Here is a 20,594-nt window from a genome sequence, read left to right as displayed (position 1 = left end):
CGGCATAGGCAGCTTTCTCTTTTTCCGCGTGGGGGGTGCGATTTTGCTGCACTAAATTTCCGAAAAACTTGCACAAAACCGCGTACCCGAGTCGCCACTGTTACGACGCGTTAGTGGACTGTGGTGGCCGTGGTTATCGTGGGAAATAACAATAATGAACGCGCCATAATACAACTAACTATTTATTAAAATAACGATGACAACGTGTTAAAATGTATCTCGAGTGATTCTATACGACTACTGAACAATAGATATAATATGTGCTGACGTGGCATCCGGTACGATGACAGCCCCGCTGTCATGATCGAGCCCAGCATAAGAGCAAAGGCACACGGTTGATCGAGACCGTGTTCCCAGCTCGGTTCCAGTCGCTGCAATAATATTATACCGTTATATTTACGTAAAAATTTCAAAAAAAACATAAAAATTATTATTTTTTAATTGTTGATATGTTATTTAAAAAAATCAGATTGATTAAGAAAAAAAACGTAAAAACGGCGATTTCTTTGGTTATCACACCATGGAAATCACAAACGCTTGTATATTTTCAATCTTCCGCAAATATGCAAAACATTGAGCTTAACAGATGATAATTTTGGGATCACCGTAGCTCAGAAGGGCATCTCTTAAGTAACAAATAAAAAATACAGGTGTAATATTTTCAGAAAAGCAACAAATACAAAAAGTTTAAACTAAATCGGTATATTTTTCAGCATGCAATTACGAAATACTGGATACTTGGTTGATTAAAATGCGTTGACTTGCTCGACTAGTTGAGGGTGTTGTGTTGAGGGCTAAATTGCTAGTTGAGATTTTCGGGTTTAATCAATACAGTGCAAATAATTTTTTCTTCAATTCCAAAGAAAATCGCAAAGCGCTTTTTGCAGCTATAGCCTCTTTTACATATTCGGTGGTTTGCTTATGCACGCTGCCACCGTGTGTTTATGCTTTCTTATAACGTGTAACCATCAGAGGGGTGGTGTGGCTGTCAAACTACATACATTGCCCATGTTGCACTCATTGATTTGGGTACCTTTGGCACTGGGACCTACTTAAAGGTTGATTCGTTTTAAAACAACTGGAACTAATTAGAAAGCAGTTAAACACAGCCTTTTAGTTATAAATTCATTGGTTCCAAATTATCGCCATCCATGGATGTTTAGTCCGTAAGTTTTGACAATTTCACACCCCTGGTAACCATAGCGATAGCAAAGCGCCTCGGCCAGGGGGCTGATATGACGTCACATTTTCGTTGCTCACATGAAAAAGGCGGCAAACGCAAAGCGATTTCATAAAACGAATTTATCTAACCATTTTCACAGTTTCATGTATTTCGCATTAATTGTCTGCCTGAAATTGGCTATGTGATGCTAAAACCTTGACTAAAATCGAACTAAAACTAACAAAATTTAACAATTTACACATCCGACTCGGTTGTCAGCTTGAGCCCATCTATGAAGCTGTCAGCTTGGGCCCGCTCTATGTTGGCTACGTTTTTTTTTGTATAGGTTGGTATTGGAAGTGTCATTCCCGTGGCCTCGGCTTGCTTTGATTAATTTGCTGCCCTCCGTTTGTCGTTGTCCTTCTGTATGGATATGCCATTGCCAAGGGTATATGACTTTTTAAGTCTGTGTTCTCCCCACCGATGACGAATGTTGCAGGGTTTCGATGACTTATTTTGGTTCTTATACCCTATTGAGAAAATTATTCTTGTAAGATTGGATTACGATCAGTTTACTTATTGTTTGAGAAATAATTGTTAATAAAAACATTACTTCATGTGTCCATTATTCGTTGTGTAATTGATCCCATTTTAATTGCACGAAATTTCTGACCACTATTAATATGCTAAAATACTAAATACTTTGATTTGGTAGCTTTATAATATATTAATAGTTTTAGAACATGACCATGATGCTAATAAGTAGTACTGTTTTTAATAAAATAGTCTTCAACTTTGAAAGATACCGATATACAGCTCTTTCGGCATGCTTCGGTCTTACCGAAGGCAAGCAAAGTTGCATGCACGATTGCCTTGAGTGCTGTACTTTTCTACGCAGTACCTGCTTTGTCTGTGTCAGTGAGCGAATATAAGGGAAAATTCTTCATTGGTATGCAGGCACACTGCCATCTTTCGCCATGCTGAATCTCATAACTAGGTAATTGATAATGTTCGGTATGTTTCCATTGTTTTATACCGAAACCTGGGGAATGCAAAAATAAAAATTTGTGGTTACGGTGGCCCTAACCAAACAGCACCATAAATCTGCATCTTTAATTTACAATATGTTCGTCGCCTTATGTGGTTCACTGGTATTTGAGACTGGCCTTGAAACCTATTTGAGTATGGCCTTGTATATGTGTGTGCGGCGGTAACCAGTTAAAGTAATGATGGTAATGACGTTGTTTTGCATTACCAGCACTTTTAGCCTATAGTACGAATGTAAAAGGAATTAAAGAATATGGAATGTTTTTGAACCACCAGTGAGAACTTGCATGCTGTGCTTTCTTCAAAAGAAGAGAATGCTTTTACAAATTAATTTTATTAGATTAGTATTGCATCTGTATTATACCAAATCATTACATTTGTATTCAATCCAGCTGGTACATGGAGTGTAAATAATATGATGATTAAAACTAAATGTTTACACCAAATACATTAAGGGACGAATTTAGGACGGAATGTTCCGTTAGATTAGTAAACGTAATACAAATATTTTCTGCTATTGTACCATTTAAAGCTAATTAACAGTGGATTTAGGCTGTGACAATCCAATAAGATATAGAGTAATGCTAAAAATTTACAGGCTAAGTTCTGTATTACGCGTCTACGCGACAGAACGTCGAGTAGCTCAGCTTAGAGCGGGTTTTATTCCCTTTTTTGCCGCTGGTGCTGAGCCAACGCTATCGAACTTGTTTTATTCATGGCTCTTCTTCAATACTCGCAACAGCGCTCGCTTTGTGTATAAAGATGCTGTTCAACGAATAATTTTCTGCTTCTGTCCTCCCCAGTGCGCCTGTTTGCTATGAATAGATGTATAAAATTTATTTAACTCCTTTGCTATTGCTATTACTATAAATGACTATGCAGTTATTGGAAATATGAGTATTACAAGTAATATATTTCAATTAAGTGAGACTATACAGCAGTTACAAAGTCTAACAGTACAGTAAAACAAGAATAATTAAGTATAAAAAACAATAAGAAGTGAAGGTTGTAAAACATTTGCTAATAAACATGAGTAAAACTAACTCCAACAAAAACTTATCACAATTCAACTTCAATTTTAAACTTCGGCTCGACTTCGGGTGCCGTTCGTGTCCCGAACAAAAGCACGAAAATTATATTGAGGCCAACGCGTGCTAGCAAGCAACCCAACTGCCTGCATACATGTTAGTGTTAGTGCAGTGGTGCTACGTGGAGGACGTGTTGTGTAAGAAATTCTACTGAAATCCTCTGATTGTGAACTGTGTTGTGTGAGCTTTTCGCAGGTTTTCCCCTCCTCCTACGTGTTTGGCACTGGTAAGCTCCTCTAGTATTATGTACTACTATTGTTTATTGAAACGAGGGGTGCCTCAGCGAGCGTGCGGATGTGCGCTGGCGAGGGTTCTGCTGGGTTGTATTTTTTTAATCTCGTACGTGTTCATGACTGTATTGCTGCATTTTCAGCCGCCGCTGGCTACTTGGTTGCCGAGGTAACTGTTTGTAAAGTTTCACGTTACCTACGCGACTCAGCTGTACTCTGTTTGCAACAAACTTCTCAATGCGATTACTTTATTTTGAACTTTTCTTTTGTTATGTTGACTCAATATGAAACAAAATAGGATTTGTTTCATTAATCTTGTACTAGTTTTGGAAATTTGCTCTTTATGGGGTATGGGGAAAGAAAAAACTGTAAAAACTTAGAACACATGCATGTCGACACCGGGCGTGAGAAACTCCGGCTTCGGCAATAATGGCGGCCAGAGGTTATTGGTTCCTAACTTTGATTGTTGTGTGTCATTGATTTAGTCAATGGAACATAAGATGGGATTTCAGCTGAATATCATTAAATTCTGTAAGAATAGTATATAAAAATCCATATTATAATATGAGTACAACTTTTATGGTAAATAATTATGAAGCCTTTATCGCACTATTCTGTCAATGTGCATTTGACTTTGTGCTTGCCATTCGATCACGTATGAACTTTTTTGAACGATTAAATTCAATGCTAATCATTCAATAATATAAAGACAAGAAGCGCACGGGAGGGCGAGTATTAAGGGGACATAGTACCTTTTACACCATATGTTTTGCCTTTTTTCAAATATTTTTTCCTCGATAACGCGAAAGGCAAATCGAATCGGGTTTTTTGCATTCGAAACATTGCATTTTATACTAATATTTACAATTTTGTTTCTATATGAGAACCTCTTCCCCTTTCTCCCATGGCTCCTTGAAGATAGTCATTCAAAAAAAACATGAATTGCGGTACTATGGATTGGTGCTAGGGGGCTTATCCGATTTGAAAAATTCGAAAACGACATGAAAGTATATTGAATTATCTCGTGTTTGACCCATCCTTTTTTTTAAACTCGAACGCATAACAAAATGACGGACCTTGAAACATAAAAATAAGGTTTTTAGTCGAAAAAATTGACTAAACATTTCTAAAAAATACAAAAAGTGCAATATCGAAAAAAGAGGGTCAAACACTAGATAATTTTGTTGGTTTTGAAACTGTAAGAGAATTATGAGAATTGCTTGTGCCGTTCCTGGTTTCGAAAAAACGGCGTTGAAGATTTTATTCGCTGTGTAATCGCTCCAGACATGCGCGGTACAAATAGCTCTAACTTTGTCAATTTTTGGAATTCATCCAAACTACTTCAAACACATATGGTCAAAATGTTACTCTTTTGAAATAATCATTAAAAAAAATTCGGTTTTTAAAAATTGAAAAGGTACTATGCCCCCTTAAACAAAATTGAACAAAGTCATTATTTGACTACACTCAAGTCGCTTTTTACGCGAAGGATACGTCCCGCGTAAATCAAAACCGCGTAAATTCCGAAATTCGCGTATAAAAACCCGCGTAAATTCCGAAAATCGCGTAAAAAAACAAAATTTTGCGTAAAAAAACTGTGGATTTCAACACTACGCGAAAAAATAGACGTTTTGAGCACATCCGCATAAATTCCGAATCGCGTTAAAAAAACACGTAAATTCCGAAATTCGCGTAAAAAAACCGCGTAAATTCCAAAATTCGCGTAAAAAAACGGTGTAAATCCGAAATTTGCGTAAAAATAGTCGCGAAAAAAACCGCGTAAAAAGCGACTTCAGTGTACTACTAGCGAATTCAGGATGTATCGCATTGCTTGTACTGTTTACTGCGCGTCTTGTTGGTTATTTGGCTTTTTTTAATAGGGCGGTGCTTAATATAGCGTCAAAGAACTCATTTACCAAAACAGTGCGAGTAAAGACTAAAGAAATGACATTGGAGCTCAGTCGCTCGCGGCCTCCTGTCATCATTAAATCTACTCAACGATGATTGTAGTGTGTGACTCTGTTCAATGTTGCTCGAAAAAGTTTTAACAATATTTTTTACGAGCTCAACATTTAAGCGATTTTATGAATTGTGCGCTACAAATTCGATTGCCTGGTGCTTTTGTTAAGCACTACGGATCGATTTCGTGATGATACGATGATATTTGTGTCAATATTTTCTGCCGCGTTCATCGACTGATACTCCGCAAATTTTCGAACAAAAGATTCAGACAATAATACCTTTTAAACAGCCTCCCCAGTTGGCCTCGAGGTAAGACGCTGATCTAATAAGCCGGTCGTCGTATGTTCGAATCTCGGCTGGGAGAGGTTGTTAGAGTCAATAGGATCGTAGCACTGACCCCGCATTGTCCTGTATTTTCACGGCCGGTTGCGAGGTCTGTCGTATAAAAACAGAAGGTCAAGTTTCGATAACGGAATTAGCACCCAGGCTTTGCTTTGCTTTGCTTACCTTTTAAACAAAAGTAATAGAGAACAAATGTCGACCAACATTTGAAAGGGGCGGATAAGCCAACTGTCAAACAGACCGAGCGAGAGTTATTTTTTGCTGGAGCAGCATAGGAAAATGAATTCTCACTCGTTGGTCGACAAATCGGTTCAGCCATCTGAGAAGCAGGCGATAGAAATAATCATCATACCTACACATACGCGCGCGCCCACGCACACACACACACACACACACACACACACACACACACACACACACACACACACACACACACACACACACACACACACACACACACACACACACACACACACACACACACACACACACACACACACACACACACACACACACACACACACACACACACACACACACACACACACACACACACACACACACACACACACACACACACACACACACACACACACACACACACACACACACACACACACACACACACACACACACACACACACACACACACACACACACACACACACACACACACACACACACACACACACACACACACACACACACACACACACACACACACACACACACACACACACACACACACACACACACACACACACACACACACACACAGACATTGATTCTTTATAAATTAGCGTTTAATGTAACAAGCTAAATTTTCCGGTTGTCGGATTAGCGGTTAGCGGTACCCACAATTATTCTTTTATTAATTGGGTGGAAGGATTATAGTATTCCATTGAATGTTGGGCGAGAGCATAGTTGATACTTTGTAGCACTCCAATCAAGTGTGGTAAAACAAATGTAAGAATTTAAGCAAATTTTCTCTCCAATCCAGGAAAAATAATATCCGGAAAAAGTTTACACGGAATTTTCCACAGTGATGATAAACTCCAGCCTGAACAACTATATTTGCCCAACATTGCAGTGGTTGGCTTCCAGCATCTGCATCTGCATCTCCTCTAAACAAACAGAAAGCCTAGAAGTCCTTTACGTAGGGAATTTTCCTCCAAATGACTGTTAAATCTTTTCATACCATCATACCCATAAGTTAACCCTGTATAAGGCAGTGGCAACTATATTGCCAGCAACGAAAAATATTGTTTTTGCTTTTCTAACAATATCGTTTTAGCATATTACGTACTCAATATGTTCTGATAGCTTTTGGCAACATTCTCAATGTTTTTAAATCGCTGAATTTGTAAAAATGGTAATTTACCAACCACTTTTATGAAAACAAATCTTGGTTTTTGAGTGTCAACAGTGAATTTGGTTTAAATTCGTAGAAAAACCATTAAATTGGAAACTTTTTGGATGGTAATATTCAGTTTACGGTGTTTTGTGATAGATTATGCGGATTTATCCAAAAACGTAGAACCAATATTCGAGAACATGTTTTTTGGGCTTAACGGGCTGCGGCAAACATATTGCCACCAACATTTTGCGCTAGACGGGCAGTGGCAACTATATTGCCACCAATTTTTTCAAGTTTTAGAAGTTTAAGAATATAAATGGGTTCTACCGAATATTAACATTATGTTTCGCTGTGTTAATTCTACGCGTAGTTGCCACGGCCTTACAAAGGGTTAAGGCCCCACCGGCTACGGGTCTGTCGGCAACGGTACGCTGTTATGATCTTCTTTGATCGATTCGGATACGTGAACATTGATGTACGAAAAAATGTCATTTTCGCCAGGCTAAAAACTACAAGGTATACAGCCCTAAGGGTTGTACGAAAGGGTGACGTAGGACTATATCAGATCATCAGATCAAAGACTAATATTTAAAAGAGAAGAGCGAAATATGCAATGCAAAGGGGGGCTTTAAAAATACGTGAACGGGGGTTCATAAATACAACGCCTGCAACCTTTGAGATGTAGAAATTTCTTTTAAAAATCACTTGTGTGCATCATAAGCGCTGAAATGGTAATGAATGACCAATTCCTGTTTTATTTGTAAGAGAGTCCTTATCCTCCTACCACAGTGGTGAGGGGTCTCAAACCATCATAAAATAAATAAATTCAAAATAAATTCATGCCTCCAAAAAACCCCACATGCCAAATTCGGTGCCATTTGGTATAAGATCTCCCCTTCTTAAAGAAAGCAAAGGTTCTAATACACCATAGAAAAAATTTCTCCCCCCCCCCCTGTTAAAAGGATGGGTCTCATTATACCATAGAAAAAAATCCTGCCTTCTAAACTCCCCACACGCTAAATTTGGTTCCATTTGCTTGATAAGTTCTAGAGTTATGAGGAAATTTGTATATTATTTGTGATATGATTTGGTTTTAATCACCGTGCACTTATGTGAATGTATTCAAATTGATCACGATCGGTGAAATATTAACGCTAACTATAAACAAACTAATCTATAAACAAACTATAAGCTAACTAAAAACAAAACTTTTGTCGTCCACTGTAGTTTCATAAGATTATTCCCTTGTAAGTTTTGTCATTTTGTTTGTTAAAATAGGTAAATTAAAATTTGTTTTATTTCTGTTGACAATAGTATCTGTTACTTACTTACTTACTTACTTAGGTGGCTTGCCGTCCTAAGACAAAGCCTGTTGAACAAAATTTCTCCATGTAACTCGGTTGAGGGCTACCGCTCTCCAATTCCTCGGACACCGAGTACTCTCCGCCAGATCTCGCTCCACCTGGTCTAACCATCTTGCTCGCTGCGCTCCTGGTCGTCTTGTTCCTACCGGATTTGAGGCGAACACCATCTTTGCAGGGCAGTTGTCCGGCATTCTTGCAACATGCCCTGCCCATCGCATCCGTCCAGCTTTAGCCACCTTCTGGATACTGGGTTCGCCATAGAGCTGTGCGAGTTCATGGTTCATCCTCCGCCTCCATACTCCGTTCTCCTGTACGCCGCCGAAGATCGTTCTTAGCACTCGTCGTTCGAAAACTCCGAGCACTCGCAGGTCCTCCTCGAGCATTGTCCATGTTTCATGCCCGTAGAGAACAACCGGTCTAATAAGCGTCTTGTACAGGGTGCACTTTGTACGGGGACTTAGTCTGCTCGACCGCAATTGCTTGTGGAGCCCATAGTAAGCACGACTTCCGCTGATAATACGCCTCCGAATCTCACGGCTGGTATCATTGTCCGCCGTTACCAGTGAGCCAAGGTAGACAAATTCATCGACTACCTCAAACTCATCGCCGTCGATCAATATACTACTGCCCAAGCGGTGTCGTTCGGCCTCGGTTCCGCTGGCCAGCATGTACTTTGTTTTAGACGTATTTACCTTTAACCCAATCTTTTCTGCTTCGCGCTTTAGTCTGGTGTACTGTTCAGCCACCGCCACAGATGTTCTGCCGATAATATCCATGTCATCGGCAAAGCAGACGAATTGACTAGATTTGTTGAATATTGTGCCCCGCGTGTTGATATCCGCTCGGTTCATAACACCTTGTAGCGCTATGTTGAACAGCAGGCATGAAAGACCATCACCTTGACGAAGCCCTCTGTGTGATTCGAATGAACTTGACAATCCACCCGAAATCCGAACACAGCACTGCGTACCATCCATCGTAGATTTAATCAGTTTGATGAGCTTCCTGGGGAAGCTGTTCTCGTCCATGATTTTCCATAGCTCTTTCCGGTCGATGGTATCATATGCGGCTTTGAAGTCAACGAATAAATGATGCGTGCGAACTCTGTATTCACGGCCCTTTTGGAGGATTTGCCGCAGTGTAAATATTTGATCCGTTGTAGACCGACCTTCGACGAAGCCGGCTTGATAAGTTCCCACAAATCTATTCGCAATTGGTGATAGACGGCGGAAAATGATTTGGGACAGCACTTTATAAGCGGCATTGAGAACGGTGATCGCTCGATAGTTCTCACAGTCCAACTTGTCGCCCTTTTTGTAGATCGGGCAGATAACCCCATCTTTCCACTCCTCCGGTAGCTATAGGTAGGTAGGTAGATAGATACAATAGTATCTGATGATGGCTGAATAAAAGACAGTAGGCCGAAACGTAATCAAATGAGTTTTAATATTTCACCTATCGTGATCAATTTGAATACATTCACATATATTATTTGTATGGGAGCCCCCCCCCCCTCCGGAAGAGGGGAGGGGTTTCAATTTACCATAGAAAAAATTCTTGCTTTCTGAAACCCCTACATTCCAAATTTAGTTCTATTTGCTTGATTAGTTCTAGAGTTTTGAGGAAATTTGAATTTCATTTGTACAGGAGCCCCCCCTCTCAGAAGGAGAAGAGGTCTCAGTACACTGTAGAAAAAAATCCTCCCTTCTAAAACCCACACATGCCAAATTTGGTTCCATTTGCTTGATTAGTTGTCGAGTTTTGAGGAAATTTGTGTTTCATTTGTATAGGAGCCCCCCCTCTTACGCCCCCCTTAAAATTGCTCTCTTACCCCCTCTATAAAATTGCTGGTCATTTTATCTATCCAACGACATATAAATTGTTCAGTTTAGTTCAGTAGTTTAGTAGTTATTAGCATTTGAAATCTTTCATTCAAACGTTACACTTCTATTTTCGTTTTCACAAAGTGCTACCCAGTCCAAGTATAGTAAACAAAGACGTAGTCCTACGTCAAAAAACTGCGGGCCACATGCGGCCCTTCGAGATGACTCGTGCGGTCCACGGACTGATTTGAGGGATGGTAGACTTGTGAGTAACTTTTTTGAAACTACAGCATTTGAACTTGTGGTGATTCCTAGAAAATGGGGTTTGCTGCCGCAGATTTAACATTTTGTTATGCGCAGGAATGACCAGAGGTCAGTGCGGCACGCGGCATTTGTGGGGTGACCCGCATCATGCCTATGTCTGGGCACCACTGTGCTAAAGTAGAGCATCTGCGTTCTTCTTTTCTGTTGTCGTTTCCTAAGCTGGAGGTACTAACCACATTCGCATCGACACTTGCTTTTTATATTATGAATTTATTGATTTTAATGTAATTGATTGTGTTTCCCAGTTGGTGTCGAGACACGAGTAAGTCAGTCGGTGCATGTTGGATTCTCAACTGGGAGAGGCTGTGGACGCCAGTAAGGTCGTAGCCCTAGCCTTGCCACTATCCTACAGTCTAACAGCGAGCTACGAAGCCTGTCGAATAAAAACAGAAGGTAAAGTTTCTAAAACGGAATGTAGCCTCATTAGCCCACAGCCTATTCTATGAAAGACGCTGTTAACACATCTGGCTCACAGTTTCGATTCCTATGCGGGTTACCTGTACCTTAAACAACGTCTGCAAATTCCATCTAACCAAACACTTAAATGTCGAAGACTGAAAATAATTTTGCAAAGATTTTACTTTGCATGCAAGCACTATTCGATGGGAGAAGAATTTTCTGGGTCCATAACGTTTGAAAGTGCCTCGATGTGTATACCGAGGCCTGTAGCGTTGTAATCTCATGATTTTTTTTTCGATTGTTGCAGTTTCTGGCACATAATTTTTTCTAGATGTACTTGTGTCATAGATAGGTATTTTTGGCACACGTACCGTAGGAAATATGTGTGTTGGAAATATTTTATTTAACTTATCCTTCAAATTTGTATTGCAATAAAATCAAAATTGTATCAGTTTTTTTGTTCAATGTGAAACAAATGTTTGGGAGCTGCGCGACACGCGCTGTCAGTCACATCGCTGAACTACTTGCTCCAAAGTTAAATTGTAACCGCAAAAGTGGGGAATGTATGACTAACACAGTCTTTAACCGTAATGGCCGTAATTTTGTTTTTGCTATATGCATAGAATGTAAAATAACTTTTACTTGTGATTTGCTGGTAGACGTCTACTCTACTACTACACCACATATCTTCCGTTTCGTTCCTAACCGCGGAGAATGAAGCTGCAGCATTGGCTGGTAATACGTCGCCAAGCTCGTAGAGAAACTTCATCCGATTTTCGCCTTAAAAATCCCTTGATATTCCATTAAGAATTCATCGTCGATTGCAGTTGGTATTAACAATTTATTTCTAGACATCCGTGAAATAATTAACTAATTTTGAAACTAATTGTAACAGCAGCCAGTCCGTGCAGTGACCGAAGCCGGCGCTTTCGTCATGCCTGCCTATTAGTACAGGGTGAACACACGACTGGTGCAACATTCGTTCGTTTCACGAGTGTTGCACCGAAGTAACACTCAAGCGCAAGGTTGTTTTAGACGAGCGGCCGAGTTGATTATTGGACTTGGACGTTTTGTCCCTGCTCAGAAATGATTTTCTCAGATAATCAATTCAGCGTTACTTGATAAGAAAATTGCATTGAACCGCATACTGGTAAATGCTGAGTGTGTTTATTTGTGAATGCACTATTCAGTTTAGTACTTTTCAGCGATGATCACTTGACGGTGTGGACAGTAGTGGGTCAAACTTGACGTAGCGCTGCGTCGAAAAATGTATGTGATGATTCATCACGGTCATCCAATTCTTTTAACATATGTAATAAAGGAATGATTTCAAAGAAGCATTCTCTCTGTTCTGATTTATTAAAAAAATATCTAATAAGTATATAAGTAAGTAGATTTGAAAGAAACTTTTGCAATGTTGTAATGTGGATTTTCGCAACATAGGGAAGGGAGAGTTGGCAAAACCTGTTTCATATGACCTGAATGTTGAATAGCACACAGGCGGGCAGGCAGCGATGGATGTCTGTCTTGCTGTTGTGTTAGTGAAATTATACTTCGAACGCGAGTTGTATTTTACCGCTTAAATAAACACAAGTTTTCTATTTTAAAACTTAAGTAAGTAGTACGATTTTCTTATATGTTGTTTTTTTTTTGTATTATTGGACAGCAAAATCAAACAATAGCCGATGGCTGCTGCTGTTAACAATTATTTGTATCATCATTTCACATATACCAAGAAACATGCTTATTTTGAGCGTATGAATGTTTTCTTATCATTAATTCTACGAACTGTGTAACATGTATAATGATAGACAATTGATTTGGATCTTTCACAATAACTCTGGAACGGGTATTCCCTATTGAAAAAACTTTAAGCTGAATCAGCAATATATTGCGTTCAAAGTGAGTATATTTGTGGATGCTACTAAACATCAACTCCTGACTACATTTAATATTGAGTGTTGCAGCCAGATAAAAAAATTGCCTTTCTGCTTCACACCACCGTCGTGCCCGCGTCGTAGCGAAGCTTAGCGTCCGCTTCAGCGCGTGCTACAGAGTGTAGATCACAACGTAGCGAGCGGGTGCGATACGGGGGCCAACCAATACTCGCGAGTAGGTCGACGGAGTGCATTGAGGAAAACGTAATACTTGCGAGCAGCACCGTCTAAAATGAATGGCGACAGAGGATCGAATATTATGTGTACGTACATAGATCAAAAACCATTCATCGGATGCACATTCTGGGTGGTACCGTGGAATTAATTACAGTATCAATCTTCTGAATTGCCAGCGTGTGAAAGCAACGCATTCGGGTGATTGCAGGAGAGCACAAAAATTGAAACCGGCAGCCATCTTGATTCTTTCCACAGCGGTATTGATTTTTCACATCATGCCGCTCCATGGCATTTTATTCCACAGTAGTGCAGATAATTTTTAATAATAAAGAGTTTGTTTGAAATTACAAATAACTGGAGATTTGGAACTGCCATAAAATCGAAACACGAAATAGATATAACTAAATTATTACATAACTTGGGTAAAATGCTGTAGAAAACCTGCTTGGATGAATTTAAGTCTAATATAATTTAAAAATGAAACAACTTTCTGTAGAGAACCGCAACTTAGTCCTATAATTATTTTTGAATGCAAATATGCCATCGCTTTTGATGTGTTGCACGTGCCATCTGCTACATGTTCATTAGCAGCTCGACCTACGCTACCGACGTAGTTGCGGTTGGAGGTGACCTAAAACAATTAGTGTTCTGCTGTTTTTTTAAGTTTTTCAAAACTATCTACAAGTGTTATTTGAAGGTCAATTTGTTTTATTTACTTATATCTAAACGATTGATATGCAAAATGATAGATATATTTCATATATATCATTATTTAAACACTTTAATAAACATTAATAAAGTTTTAGTCAAAATTTAGTAACTTTTCGCAATCGGACAACTTCGGCATTGTTCGGCTGTAGACCCGAACCTTGCAATCGAGGTTAGGTTGGCTATGGAAGCCGTGCTGCACACACGGCTTGCTAGTGTTTGTGCAGTGCTGCTAGCAGTGAGACGTGTAATATTTCGTTTCTACGCTTGTGCCCCGTTCAAGTTCTGCTGTGAACAGAGGTAAGAGCAAAATTTGTATAAATTGTTTCTGACTGCCTGTGTTCGCTGTTTGCTGTTTGCCAGCTATACTTCGCTTCGCTGGCTGTAGCGGGACCTTGCCGTCTACATGGTTGTTCGCTTGGGTTTTCGATATGACCGGGGGTTATTAAATCCTGACGCCCGCAGCGTAAGTAAACAATCAACGTCGTAGCCACGTTGCGTTGTTATAGCGCTGCGCTACGTTTTGTTAAATTGAGGTTATTCGTAGAATACAAACCTTTTATTGGCTTGATGCTGGTATTCTGTTATTTTTTGCTTATGATGCTTGCTTGTTATGCTGTTATCACATACAGCTCTCGTCCTATGTTGCTGGTCTAACAAGCCCGTCGTCGTATGTTCGAATCTCAGCTAAGGGAGAATATCAGAGTTAATAGGACAGTTGTACTAGAACAATCGTTGAGCTGTACACTAACACTGATCGACGGTGAGATCTGTTTATATTCAACAGACGGTCATGTTCAGAAATCCATAGGAAGGTGCAATTTTTTTTCTTTAGTTTTAGCTATCTACCGTTATATAACGCGGTGATGAGAAGGAGGAAATATGCTATTATGCTACGTTTAAAGCAGAGGATCGGAGCTCAAGTTTTTGTGCTGCATAATAAAACATAACATTAAAATTAAAAATTTGCTCTTTTTGCTTGTGGCTAAAATGTTCTGGGTCAAATTACCGTTTGGAATTTGATCTTCCGATTGTTGTTTGTTCAGCAGACTTCACAGGCAACTCTTAATGCAATTGTGAGGCGGTCTCTCCTAGTCGAGATTCAAACATACGGCTACCGGATCTTATTGGACCAAGGTGGTATCGCTAGGCCAATTGGGAAACTTTTTCTTGTGGTCGCGAAAAGTAAAATCACGTTGCCATGGTAGCCTGTGCAGTCGCACACTTCATAGTGACCACGAGCTTCGCGCCCGTCTTGTGACGTCGGTAAATTCAATGAAATAAACAAACAGTTTTTCCCATTCATCTCCTAGTCACTGTTTTCATAGACAAAAACTTTCTACTATGTTTTCTTAATAACCCAACGTAGTTTTCAGCGTTTTGAATGAAAAAAACATTTACCATGTTAATTTTTCATGTTGCTTACCTTTTTATTTTTGGGTCGTATGTTGTTCCCTATGTTTTTGCGTTATAGCAAACAAAAATATGCATTAAATGACAGATAAAACATTATATCTTTGGATGGATTTTTTGAGTAGTTGACTTTTGCAGTTTGCAATATTCAGTAAATATTTTTTTCTAAATTTTGTCTCTAGATTAGTCTGATAGCTTTGTGACGAAAGTGGGGATTCGTCTCTAAAACCTATATTAAATATTGAAATTTTCATTGGTTGCTGGACAGTGTGAATATGAGATTGAAATGTATTTCTGCTATTTCTCTGCAACTGTAAATGCATACCTATCCGTCGTATGTGCTAAAAATTTTCTCCCTTGCCCGTCGTTCAAATTGCTGCTTCGACAGGAACTCTTATTTTTTCTCGATTTTGTTTTGCCGTACTGGCTTCACCAGTTTTGGTGTGTCTGGATGTGAACACATTGGTCTACTTTTCAACCGTGCTCCATTTGGTGTTAGTGCTTGATACATGTTTATTCAGCGGTTGTAACATTGAACTTTAATTTTGCGGTTATTCATGTTGATTGTGACAATAATAATTGCGATGATTTTGATGATGATAATACTCAATTCAAATTAGATAAGATTTATACTTAGGTTCCTATTTCCAGAATGTGCTTATTTCGATACCAAACCTTTCCGTTCTCTCTGATAGGTCATCATTTCATGTCCTTCATCAGATCTCCTTGTGATATTTTGTACTCTCTTATTTCTCAATTTAGTGTTCTTTTCAATTTTATCATTATTTTGAGTTACTCAATCATACACCCCTTATATGGTACTTCGCTACACCTATTGCTAGTGCCTTGCGGAAGGCCAGGCCCTTTGTGGAGCCTCCAAGAATACGCGCCCTTGGCGAGGGCCAGTCTAAACAATTTCACGCTACGCCTCGCCTGTTTAACCCTCTAACGGGTAAGACCGTCTGTAGACGGCCTTCGCTTTTGGAGCTCCAAAGCCGCATACTAAATCTGTTTTTAATTGGCAATACGCAAAATGTGTTCAGAACAGATTTCTTGATATTTTAATACTAATATCATAACATTCTGACCATGCATTCAAAAGTTATCATCTTTCAAAAACAAAAATTCCGAAAATAAATAATGCGCGAATGTTTCCTTTTTTACTTTTGCAGGAAAAGGACATCTAGAACAAAATGAGTGACCTAAAAAAATTTCTATCAGTAAATTTCATGCACTGTTTTAATTTTGTAATATATCTGAATTGAAAAAATATCTGGGCAGAGCGTTAGACATAAAAAAAGAAAAACAGAAATTGGACTTTTTCTTACCTGGCGCTCCCCCAGATAATTATTTTTGCTCGAAAATCAGAACTTAAGGTTTTTTGTGTGTACTTTCATGATAAAATAGTCATTAGCTTGATCGCATCATTTTAACGGTGTTGCCCGTTAGAGGGTTAACTGGCTATCGAGAAAAAGGAAAGCAATGCCGATTAGCAGAAAAAGAGATGTTTATCCTCTGGCATAAAGTCGTTAGTGATTGCTATATTTTTATCAATATCAGCAAATGTCAGCACTATCAATATCGGACTTCCACTTTTGCTCTGTGATTATAGATGTGGACTTTATCTAATACAAAACTACGAGGTGTTGTATACCTAAGGATTGTACGAAAGGGTGGCGTAGGACTATAACAGATCATTAGATCAAAGACTAATGTAAACTGCTTTTCTGGCATATGTTTGTTTATAAGAATCTGTGAGTGCCATTGTTTAAGTCAGTGGTGCCCAGGCATAGGCATGGTGCGGGCCAAACGAGATCGCCCCCTAAAAGTCGCGGGCCGCAAATTCCTCTCGCCATTCCTGCGCATAACAAAATGCAAAATATGCGGCAATCAAGACCATTTTCTGGGAATTACCACAAGATATAAACCGGAAAGCATTCGAAACAACAAAATGCATGAGGCATTATGGCTGATTTGAGTGACCCTGTGCCATCAAAAAAGTTACTCATAAGTCCTTCATTCCTTCAAATCAGTCCGCGGGTCGCATAAAACACCTTGAAGGGCCGCATGCGGCCCGCGGGCCGTAGTTTGGCCATCACTGGTTTAAGTGAATGTTTAACAGAGAAGAGCAAAATATGCAGATTCAATTCTTCATTGAATGCAATGGTGACTTTGAAAATACGTGGACGGGGATTCATAAGTATAGCGCCTGCAACCAGTGAGACATAGAGATTTCTTTTAAAAATCACTTGTGTGCATCATAGAGGTGGAAATAGTCATGAATGACCAGCCTACAGATTATTGTATTAAATATGATTATACGTAGCTTGATATGTTTCAATAATCTTACTTTAACTCGCTTGTGGCCTTTAAAAGGGCCATTGGTTACAAATAACATTAAAGCCAAGGCACGTTCATCGCAAATATGATGTGTCATTCGAATGTCCTCTTTTGACATGAATGGCAACAGGTAAGTAAGTTAGCGGCGTCACTGTCTCTTGCTCCGAGAAGGTTTTACTAGTTTACTTTCACAGCTTACCGCTTGTTGCATAGCAGAAAATATGGCACATACTCAAAAATTTCTGTTTTATTTGTATGAGAGTCCTTTTTCTTCTACCACAGCGGTAAGGGGCCATCTTAAAATAAATTCATGCCTTTAAAAACCCCCACATGTCAAATTTGGTCAAATTCCATTTGCTTTTCTCGAGTTATGAGGAAATTTGAATTTCATTTGTATGGGATCCCCACTTCTTAAAGAGGGGAGTGATCTCAATTCATCATAGAAAAAAATCCTGCCTCCAAAAACATCCACATGCCAAATTTGGTTCCATTTGCTTGGTTAGTTCTCGAGTTATGAGGAAATTTGTATATAATTTGTAGGGAGCCCCTCTCCTAAAGAGGGGAGGGGTCATAATTTACCACAGAAAAAGTTATTGCCTTCTGAAATCCCCACATGCCAAATTTAGTTCCTAGAGTTTTGAGGAAATTAGTATTGCATTTGTATGGGAGCCCTCCTTAAAATTGCTCTCCTATAAATTGCCCCCCATAAAATTGCTGTCCATTTTATCTATCCAACGACATATAAATTGTTCAGTTTCGTTCAGTAGTTTAGTGGTTATTAGCATTTGAAATCTTTCATTCAAACGTTACACTTGCATCACAGACTAACAGACGTAACACTTCGAACCAATTTTCCAACAAAACATCGTTTCATTGACACCCCTAAAACTTGGAAAAAAACACTAGCATTACCTGGTGCAGTCTTCGCGCTACGCAGAGCAGCTCGCTATAAATTTAGCAATGCAATAAATTTACTTGTATATTATCTGACAACAGCGCCAGCGCAAGCGAGCGACGTTCTCGCGCAGCGACTGTTGTTTGAGTCTTGGCTTAAGTGAACATTTGAAATGATCGTTTTTATTGGCGATGGAATGAGGCTTCAGTATTACGTCTGTTAGTCTGTGGTGAAACGGTACTGAATCCCAACTTGACCAAAAAAATGGCGTTCATGTGAGGATATGGGTGCTATCGATCCGGCCATGTTGGGATTTAGTACAGTTTCACCTTAACATGTTTCCTACGAATCGTAGGATAAGTTGAAATAAACGAGAGAAAAATTGGCGGGATTCCGTTTAATTCTACTACTTAAAGGGGATCTCCCCAATGTTTTTTCTCGGTTATTCGTGATTTCTACTAAAACGTTCGAAAATAATTTATAATTATCCTTCGAAGTGCGAGTAGTTAGGCAGGCTTGAGCTTGGACTTTTAATTGGGCGTGGGTTTAGGCTTAGGTGTCGGTTTGGGTTTCTTGGGACTGAATTAGACTTCAACATGGACTCGGATTTGAATTTAGTTTTGTACATAGACTTAAACGTGGACAAAATGTTGCCCAAGTGATTAATAGTCGCTCTCCACCATTTTGCCAGGCGCATGATGTAGCAGAATGTCTATCTAAACCTGGCTGAGCCATCTAGTACATTTTGCTTCTCTATTCTTATTCCGGTGTGGTGTGGTTCCTATTTCACTGCACAGTAGTCCAGCATCCGCGGCCTGACAACCTCCCGACTTGCGCCAGGTGTATGATAGTACTATTTCCAAGTAGTGCCTGTAAAGTAGTTCTCGTTCATACGCCTCCGCCACTCTCCACTTTCCTTTTGCGATCCCCCAAAAATAATCCGCAACATCTTTCGTTCAAATCTGACATCTGGCGTATGTCTTCCGTAAGCAAAGTTACCATCTCAAGTCCGTAGAGAGTTACCGGTCTGATTACTGTTAAGTACATTGTCAGCTTTGTGCGATGACGTATGCTTCTTGATCGAAGCGGCTTGCGGAAGAAAAGTAGGTCCGACTTTCAGCTTGAATAAGTCGTTGAATCTCCTCACCTGCCAGCAGCATCAGCTGGCGCCAAAGATCCCATTTCCATTTCATCGCCGTCATTAGTCACTGTCTGTGGAGGCGAACGTTATGTTCTCTGGAGCCTTTTTCTACTATATATTTGGTTTTTGACGCATTGATTTGTATCCCAATCCTCTTAGCTCCCGTTTTTAGTTCGGATTTAGTAGATTGCCTCGGCCAGCCCGGGTGACATCTTTAATAGCGATGTTAAATAACTTACAGGAGAGAAGGAGTAGAGTGCACCAGTCTTTTACCGCCAGCTGCGCGATGGCTCTGGTGACTTTTTTGCAGGCCAGCTCATGGGCCTTGGTTCTCATGGGTTGTAGCCTGTTGGATTTTCTGGGGCGAAAACAGATGTACAAGTACAAGTGGCTTGGAGTTTAGATGGCGGGCATGGTGGGTCGTTGGCAGAGAGAAGTTGTAGGTTAAGCATGCGCTGAGGTGGATGACTGGTGGGGATGGTGGATGAGTGATGGGGTAAGTGGATAGTGGGTGTGGTTTTCAGAGTGAAACTTTTTTCTGTATTGTTTGTGTAAATCTGACTTGCAATAAGACTTATTAAGACTTAAAGCATGTGTTGTTTGTGATAAGCCACCGTACAGCAACATCACCAGTGGCATTAAAAATCAGATCAAAAGCTCAAATTGAACCCGTTCTCCCAGTTGGCCTTGAGTTACAAAATTGGTCCGTCCGTAGTTACGAACATCTAGACTGAGAACGACAGTTAAAGTGCTACAAATTCGCACTAGCCCGCAATTGTGCTGTCACTAACAGTTAACTGCGAAGTGCGTCGAATAGAAACAGAAGGCCAGGTTTCGCAGACATAATGTAACATCAAGGCTTTGGTTCTGCTTTGCTCTACTTTT

General features: G+C 39.7%; 1 protein-coding gene across 3 annotated transcripts in view; it reads left to right on the top strand.

Moving 5' to 3' along the window:
• Nucleotides 1-3,453: 3,453 nt before the first annotated feature.
• Nucleotides 3,454-20,594, top strand: part of LOC128734906 (mucin-17) — a 44,129-nt gene continuing 26,988 nt past the window's right edge. For 2 of the 3 annotated variants that reach the window (XM_053829308.1, XM_053829305.1), the window contains exon 1: nt 14,153-14,220. The gene's annotated coding sequence lies outside the window, so the exon portion shown is untranslated. Of the gene's footprint in view, nt 3,524-14,152; nt 14,221-20,594 lie in introns of those variants that run through there. The other variant, XM_053829306.1, reaches the window with a different exon arrangement.

Source organism: Sabethes cyaneus, chromosome 2 (genome assembly GCF_943734655.1).
Source record: "Sabethes cyaneus chromosome 2, idSabCyanKW18_F2, whole genome shotgun sequence".
Lineage (NCBI taxonomy): Eukaryota > Metazoa > Arthropoda > Insecta > Diptera > Culicidae > Sabethes > Sabethes cyaneus.
Note: the sequence above shows the minus strand (reverse complement) of the source record. Positions and strands in the feature narration are given on the sequence as shown.